The following is a 9,750-nucleotide window of genomic DNA, read 5'->3' on the forward strand; positions in this document are numbered from 1 at the left end:
CTGTTAAGACTTTAAATATGTTATAGTTTATTAAATTGTGCAGTGAACAAAACTTAGTGCATAGGTACTTAGATATTTATTTATTTGAAGGGGTCATCGAATCTGCGTGACATACTTTACATTTATGTTTTTATTATTAATAAATGTGACAGATTTTTACTGGAAACACAGCGTCTAATAAAATAAAAAAAAAATATTTTTTTTCAATTTTTGAAAATAATTGTTACGTTAATCAAAGAATTAGGTATTTAATTTGTATTTCAAAGTTATATTTATACTATGTAGATTGTATTACGGTTTCTCTAAATAATGAAAGGTATTATTATCTATTGTGACACCATACCACCTGAGTTTGTGAACCATAAGCGTGTGTGCCGAGCACACGTGTCAGAAGTGAAACTTCTTTGGCAAGATCATCGCCTTATTTCATGACGTGACGGTATTGCTATGATGCGACCTTCAAATTTTACCCTCAACGCGCCTAAAGAAGTTTCACTTCAATAACTACGTAATAAATATTACGTAATAAATATTACGCAAAATTTGAAAAGTGTATGTATAACCACGTATAACTATAATTATATAGTTAATAACCTACAACGAAAATTTGACTGTATTTATTAAATTTTTAATCAACAAATCTTTTAGCCAGTTTCACAACTTATGTTTAGTGTTGTTAAGCTTAACTATCAGATAAAAATACTTATAACGTTTGAAAATGTTTATCAGTCATTTTTTTTCCGGTTTTAATACTGAATGTATATTTAAGTGACACAGGGACAATTATTTAACAAACCTCCTCCTTTTCTGAAGTCGGTTAAAAATAATAACATAATAAAAATTCTTTATTGACAAAATATTTTGCATTTTGAAATATTGAAGTCTCTGACTTCCAAACTAGGTAAAACCTGTATGTCAGGAGTCAGCGCCCTCTTCCAAGGAGTAGACATTTTATCAGCAAGTCGTGAAACTGGCCCATCTTGTCTGTACTGACATGTATAATACAATAATTTGTAACAATTGTACTTAATTTATACCTATATATAAACTTGTAAATAAAATCTAATTTGTACTTTATTTTGTTTTTTATTTTAACACTAGCTGTGCCTTGCAGTTTTACCCGCATTGTTCCGCTCCTATTTATCTTAGCGTAATGATATATAGCCTACTAGCTTTCCACCCGCGGCTTCGTCCGCGCAGTCAAAGAAATACCCGCATATAGTTCCCGTTCCCGTGGGATTTCCGGGATAAAACCTATCCTATTTCCCGGGGTAAAAAGCCTATGTCCTTTCTCGGGTATCAAAATATCTCTATACCAAATTTCATGCAAATTGGTTCAGTAGTTAAGGCGTGATTGAGTAACAGACAGACAGACAGTGTTACTATAAGTATGGATAGCCTTCCACGATAAATGAGCTATAACACCGAAAGAATTTTTCAAATCGGACCAGTAGTTCTCGAGATTAGCGCGTTCAAACAAACAAACAAACAAACTCTTCAGCTTTATAATATAAACATAAATGTGAAAGGCTACTTTAACTTCCGATTTTCGTTGAATAATTTCTGAAGATGTTTTTTTAAATCTTCATGTTGAAGTTTCTTAGTATTCAAGCAACAACACATACAGTTCGATGTGTGTAATTCAAGTTATCATAGTTCTATAACGATTTATAAAAGTGTTGATTGACGGGCTTTTTTTATTTCTACAATTTTCATGATCTTGAAAATATTTTGTGGTGAAAAATTAATCTCCATTTAATTATCTATAAAATGGTGTGCAGATTAAGGATTACCTATCGTGTAAATGTAATTAATTAAATAATTGCGGAATCAAGGCAACCCATTTTTTTTATCCTAAACTACAACTACTAATGCTGCGAATAATGAGTTGTGCGATTCAAGTGTGCGTATTTGTTTATTTTTGTTTCAAGTCAGTTTAAATGATAAGTACCTATGATTTTTGAATCTGCTACTTAGGGGGTTAGAGAGTGGTTTGCCAGATTTGGTTATGACAATGTCAGGATAGATTAAGCACACGTTTTACCGATGACTTAAGATTGCAAATTAGTAGTGGCATACCGAAAAGGTTCTTTTTTTCCGTAGTGAAACATTTCATTACCATCCATGTCGCAGAATAATAAGTAGTAAGTAGTAACCCATATGAAGCCCATATGTACTATGTAGTAACCCATGATTACGATGCGTTTTGAAACACTTCGAATTTTATCAATTACGATAGATGGCGCTGTATTAAAAATGTGACTATTTTAAGAATGTGTTTACTATGATCACGACTCACATAAGGTCCGGGAGCCAGCAGCAGATTTTATGACCAAGTTCCTCTCAAGCGGTAATTAGTAAAATGCATCAAAGTATAGTATTATGAAGCCTCGTGAACGTCAGCTGGAGCTCGGTTGGGGGGAAGAGCGGTTGTAGCCTCCCGTATCAGCTGACGGTTTTTCCACCAAGATACAGCCAGCTGACATATATATTTATCCACAGTTACATATAAGCTATCATCAGGTAAATTTTTGTTTGAGAGGAAATAACGGAAAATAAATTTTTCTTTAAATTTAACTTTCATGTTCGAGACACCAGCTGACGTATAATATACCATGTTGTAACCAGCTGACTATTTTTTTTCGTTGAGATATTGGGTTAGCTACAATTTGACAAATTTTTAGCTGAGAGGAAATGAATGAATGAATGTATTTTTTTTCCTATGTGCGTGGGAGGCTACAACCGCTCACCCCCCCAACCGAGCGCCAGCTGACGTTCACGAGGCTTTATAATACTATACTCTCATGCGTCTGACGAATTATCTCTTGAGAGGAAATAATGAACCAAATTTGCACCTGGCTCCCTAACGTAGCAATTAAAGCATAATAATTACATTAATAATTACATTAAAGCAACAGCGAGGGTACCTAACAGCTTATTATCGGAATATATAAAAATTTATACTAATATAATAAATTGGAGTCGGTTAATGTATCTGTTACGTTCTTTCTGCTACTAAGCACTGATTTTAATGAAATTTGGATTGCTAAACTGGATATTGTATAGGTTAAAATAAAGAATGTGTGTTTTTATCGGTGGCTTTGTCCGCTGGACGCATCTATTACTAATATTATAAATTTGCTCAAAAACGACGGATTTGGATGAAACTTTATAGCAATATAGGTAAGCATTAGAATAACACAAGAGATACTTAGTTCTGTCCTCTGGTTCGTCCGCGTGTGAAACAGGCACAGCTATTTCCAGATAAGCAGTTTATTTTATGCAAAGTATCTAATAAGCTTGTGTTTGTACAAGAGAAACATCGATGACGATATAGTCAAATTATTGAAAGTAGGTATTATTAATATACTACTAGCGGTTCACCCCGGCTTCGCCCGTGGTACCTACATGTTTACGTTTTTTTTTCATAAAAACTATCCTATCTCTCAAGTTGGATCGAACTGCACATGGTGTGCGAATTTTATTATAATCGGTTAAGTGGTTTAGGAGTCCATTGAGGACAAACATTGTGACACAAGATTTATATATATCAAGATATATTTAGATTTAGAATAAATTAGATATAAAATTATTATTTCTGGAACTTTCCTTAGCTTTCAGATCGCATGTGTCATATTATGCTAACAGGATATCGAATAGAATTTATTTTGATAAAATTGGTGGTTATACCACGTGGTGGTGGTGGTACCTTTCTAGTTGTGACCGTTAATATTTACTTATTAAATTTCATAGTATATTATGAAAACTCATGTTTAACAACGTTTGCGAATAAGTCACTATACAATATTTGAGACACCAACTTTTTGAATTAATTTGATGAAACTGGAAGTACACTTACGCATCTGTTACTGACTACTGTGTACAAATACTAGTAGGTATAGTATTGTAATAATATCTGTGGTTTAAATAAACATTAGATTTCTAGGTATCCACCTTCATGTTAAAAAAGTGACCAATAATAGTATTCATCTTTGTTTTCGTAACCTAAAGGAAAAAAAGGGTGAAATAAAACACAATTATGACTTTATTCAAGTCTTTATCTGTTATAACTTAGACTAACTTTAACTATATTATACTACGTAGGTACGGAGTATTTCCTAAAAGGGTATGGCCTTGTTCTTACCAATTTATATCAGCGTTCTAAAAATCACAGTGAAATAACATGTTACACAAAATCACTGTTACTGAAACCTGTTACTTTAGTGACGTTATTTTATTAGAACTTTTGATCTTAAAATACATACAAAAATGATAACAAGAATAGTATACCTACACAAAAATATGTAGGTATTTAAAAACTATTACAAAAAAAAAGCAGAATAGTAGATATATTGAATTACATAATAATTTTAACTAAAAATACAGATAAATAATAATATATTATAAGTACAGTTTTGTTCTACGTAGATTTCGTTATCTGTGTTAGAACTACCACTGATACAAATTGTTACGAACGCAGGCGACAGTATACGAATTTTAGACTACTTGAAATGTAAAATAAATTTCACATCAGTTATTTCTCTTGCCTCAACATCAGATCACAAACAATATTTGAAATTGCCAAGAGCAGCACAGATAACTTATCGAAACGTCAACGTCAAAAATGACACATTTCCAAGTTGTCAAAAACCCGCGTAACTATAAAACGTCAAATTTAACAAACTTGCCGCGCGTTGGGGAAGCGACCAATTAAAAAAACGTAAAAAACACTACGGAGTCGGTTTTGGTAAACATAGATAATATAAATTGTACTAAACACGTACAGATACAACTAAATTTAACTAAAATTGATCCCAGTGATTTCGAGAAGTCAACGAGGCGGTACAACATTGGCCGCTTCCTCAAAACGCGAAAGTACAAACATAAAAATTGTTTTCAGAAAACATAAACATGAATAGTCATAACATAACCAAGCAATAGACTTATTCTATTCACTTAAACCACTATTTCTTTTAAACTACAATCCTTCTAATTAATGCAAGAAACCAAATAACAAACTAAACGGGGGTAGAAAAAATAAAGATTTCTTCTATGGCTGGTAATGGGTTCCCATTGTACCGACCTACATAGAAACAGCTCTATACATCGTGTTATATATTATGCATGATATAATAAAAAATAGAAAACTCGGAAAGGGAATCACTAACACGTTTCTGGTCGAAGGTTAAGTTCGAAGAATCACATTCATTTGTTTTTATTTATTATTCTTAAAAAAAGCTCGGTTGGTAACTACAAAAGATGTGCGTTTTGTTGAAAAAATAATGCAAATTATATTAATCTAATCTATTAGACAACATCCATGGACGGTAGAAAAGAAGGGGGGGGGGGTGGGGAACGAAATCAAAATCGCGGTTATAGATATCGTTTTGATAATAAACGGTTTCCGGTGTTCATCAAAATACCGATATCTGGATACCGGTATTGGAAACCCGTTTATTACCAAACTAAACGTTTGCATCTGCCCTCTATACTTCTCAACCTCTATCAATACATGAAAATAAAAGGATAAAAGATAAACTTTTATCGTAAACATTATACTAGCGGTACAAGAAATCAAATACTACAACACCTATTGCATTATTATTGCTGTGTGTTACATATGGTTTTTGATGTGAAAATTGATGGATTTTATGTTCGATATTCATACCATCTATAGTTAAAACATCCAAGTCAATGAAGCATTCAGTGTAATCTGGTAGAAAGATTCGACTCAATCATAAAACGAAAACTCACATTTTTCGATGAAAAATATCCAGTCGTCTAAGGAATATTTGTTCTGAACTTGAAAAACAATTGAAGTAGTTAAAAAGTGTATCCTCAAAAAAACAGTAATTTTTAAGTTGAAGAATCTATAGTATTTCTCTCTCATCTTTATAAGAATCATCTTTATCGATTCATCAATTTTCACTCAAAACCGAGAGTATAATTTATAGATACACTAAATAATGATAGAGTCATGATATTACATATAAAATACTTACGATTTTTTAAAAATCAGTTCTTTTTAAGCTTGGGCCTTTATTTGAACAACTTACCAAAAAGGTAGAATTCGTAGAGTATATAGTAGTTAAAAAAAAAAATTACAACTACTAAATGAGCACATAAATAGATACAACGAAAAAGATAGTATGAAGGACCTTTTTCAAAGGCAAAATCAAAAGATAATTGATTTTTTACTTTAATAAACAAATTACTACAAATAAAAAAACATTAATGAAGAAGAACAGTATTAAGCCCAATCTTACGTTATATGTAATATCATTATAAAACACGAAGGACATCTAATAACATCAATTTACACAAAATAAAAATGTACGAACATAACACTACAAAGTGGACAAGACACGTCCATTACTATAAATCTCAAAAAATATGTCACTTTATTGTGTTTCAAAACAATATTCCTAAGCACACGAATTTGGGATATAACTACGAACAAACACAAAAACATCGAGTCTAGCTTTTTCTATAACGAAACACGAAAACACTACAAGATCCATGAAACGTAATACACAGAGTTACATATATCACGAACACTAAGTGATTTTACGGCCTTGAATACGTTTTTGAGTTTCATTTGTAAAGAGAAACTGGATTAAATGAAATCTGTATATTTAACAGCGAAAAGGCCTATTCATACTAGAGCTGTATCGGTACCCCGATGTGTAAGCGATTAAATGTCTTATATAGTATATTATAGAGACTCTAATCGCGTACCGATCCGAATAGCGAACCGCTCTACCTACTTTGAATAGGCCATAATATAACCTCAATGACACTTTCTACAACCTAACCAGAGATGTCATTCATTACCTTTTACTAAGTTCCCATCAATCGTAGTATCAGATTCAACTATCAAGTGAATCATTATAATATTATCTGTACGTTTTATTTGTGAATACAATATTCATCCAACCAAGTTTCACTTTACAAATCGAACTCTATATATATCTGGTTATTTACAGTTTAAATAGTGTCAATTTATTGCATGGAAGTCTTTCGTTTGTTATTCAAGGCCATAAAATGATAATTTAGAATCTCTCTAAGAGGATTATACTTTAAGTCTGACTTGGTGTTATCTTTCATTCAGATAGACGGTACATGATGAACGAGGAATGAAAACAAATAATTTGGCACGTAATGTGTTAGAACGTATACATCCAAAGCTTTATTGCGAAATCGTGTCGTTCATTTAAAATGTCTGCTCCATTTATTTTATAAACTGCAATCGTAAATAAATGTAAAATGTTCAAAAAATCATTGGTCGTTTGGACGTATATCTTCTAACACAACCCAACATTTAAACAAGGACACAGATAGTAAATTTTATAAGGCATTAACTTTAGTTCTATATCGCCAATTCTAAGTTTAATATTACAAGGATTATAAAATATTTGGTGTTCTTTGGGACTTAAAATTAATTATCTTAACATCGATGGAATGACAACACAAATAATAAACGGAACGAACATAATATAAACACTTAAAATTTCATAACCTATCTAGACGATAATGTTTTCACATCTTGTATATAATATACTATAATATATATTGAAATTTACCTAGCTAACATGTTTATATTTCTTTTCATCGATTCTTAAATATACTTAGCCGTTAACTATTTGGAAATGTAAGCCTTAACTATGCTTAATAGATCTCCTATCTCAGAAGGAATAGAGTAGCATCAAGAAAGGCAACGAACTGTCGATTGGAGGAATAAAAATCCTTCCAACGAAACGTGACAGTTGGCGAGAACTTACCTATCTTACATTTAATGGATATACATGTTCTAAAATACCTACCTTGAAAGCGATTATAGGCAAAACGATTCGTAATCTAGCATTTTATATGTAGTTATAGCTAAATTTGTCTATCTAACGGTTTATTATATTTGTGATATCTTTGTCTATGAGGTCGCACCTCAGTTTGACGCGTTTTAAGCATTTCAGAGGTTCTGTATCGTTCCATCCCGCAAGACATCTACGAACGCCGTAATCCCGTCGATAAAATAATTTAAAACACGTCAATAACCACTCTCGATTGACCGGATGTCTGCAATTGACTTAACAATTCGTTCCTTAGCTGTCGAACTAATATAATATATAATCTTAATATAAATTTCTAGCGATATGTCTCACAAGATTCGACTACATGCATAAGACGTCGTCTCCACGAATGAGTCTTCGGCAGAGAAGTAGTCGTACAGACAACCTTAACGCTCAAATCTTTGTAATGTCAGTCACTACAATGAACGATTTGGCGTCAGGTTTCCAACAGATAGCAATGACTTAGTATCTTTGTAAATGCGCTGTATTATGCTTAAGCTATTCGAATATACTTTAAAACTTAAATAATTATCATTTTATGTATCATTGCATATGACGTCAGCAGACACGAGCGTTCAAGAGTCAGTCGTTTTTATACTTGGACGACTGTATATTCAAAACATTATTCGTTACTCCCGAAACTCGCTCGTGGATGTGACAGAGAATAACATATATAGAAACAAATCTACACAAATCAACACCGTCAATATAATATATAAAATACATTTTTTTTTACAAAATACCGATGGCGTATCGGGCCACGTTAAAAAGTTTCAAAAAAGATGTTATCACGTAGATGAGTAGGTGTTCAGAAGCTATGCGTATTGACAGAGTTAGTACATGAAGAATTTTATCATTTAGTCGAATCGAGTGATCTTCAGTTGTTTGTCTATGAAAGGATTTGCTTATTAAAACGTTCATAATATATGCAATACTTCTAAGATTTCCTTTTAAGCTATTGCATAGCTTCTATCGCGGGCCTTGAGCGCGGGGACCGAATCCAGAAATTTAGTAACGAAAAACCTCACGCTCCCCACTCCGACGGGCGCGGAGGTGTGGCTTGAAGGCATAGCATGCAATAGCTTTACCGCGGCAGTCCCCGAGTGCCACACGTCTTTTTTTTTATCATTTATTAGCATTATCCTGATATTTACCTTCACTAGCCCTGATCTAAATAAATATGCTTCGATCTTTCCCATTTATTTGAAATATCTGCTTCTTTGTCATGTACTTATAAGAGTTCGGGCTCTATTTAGAACTAATATATTTTATTCCTTCCTTCCTTTCATACTATATTTGATAATATCCAAGAATAACTCTGCCAATACGTTCACCTTTAACCAGCTCTCGCGAAAAAAATGAAGACGCGAACATCAAAATAATAGCAAAAAGTTTTTAAGTCGATATAACTCTCGACCACACTTCCACTACCTACAGTAAAAGATTAAATACCTTACGCACTAGACAATAAATATATTTCTTTCTTACGATAAATAAACTATTTTTCTCTACACTTCATCTACTTTTCGTCAAGTTTGTAGTTCCAAGTATCCATTTATATTAATACACAACCTTTTTTTATTATATTACTTGAATTGTTTATGAATTTGGCATAACTGACGTCCAGAGAAAAAAACCTACATGTATAGATCATGCAATTCGTTATATACCTTCCTAGCGTTCGACAGATATAAAATCTTAAAAAATTCTTTCTCACTCATATCGCGTACCTTTACGTAGGTATTCTACTAAACATTTTTCCAAAAATCTACATATTTTTTTCCCCTAATCTTAGTATATACTTGTGCTTAGATGTTTTGGTACCGTATCGAGGTCTGTCAGAAACTCACAAAGGATTTCCCATTAGATGCTGAGTCGCAACCGTATTGGCCCGCGTGTGATT

The sequence above is a fragment of the Colias eurytheme genome, chromosome 31 (assembly GCF_061535395.1).
Source record: "Colias eurytheme isolate Ceu_HAF_F1 chromosome 31, ilColEury1 Martin Lab GWU primary, whole genome shotgun sequence".
NCBI lineage: Eukaryota > Metazoa > Arthropoda > Insecta > Lepidoptera > Pieridae > Colias > Colias eurytheme.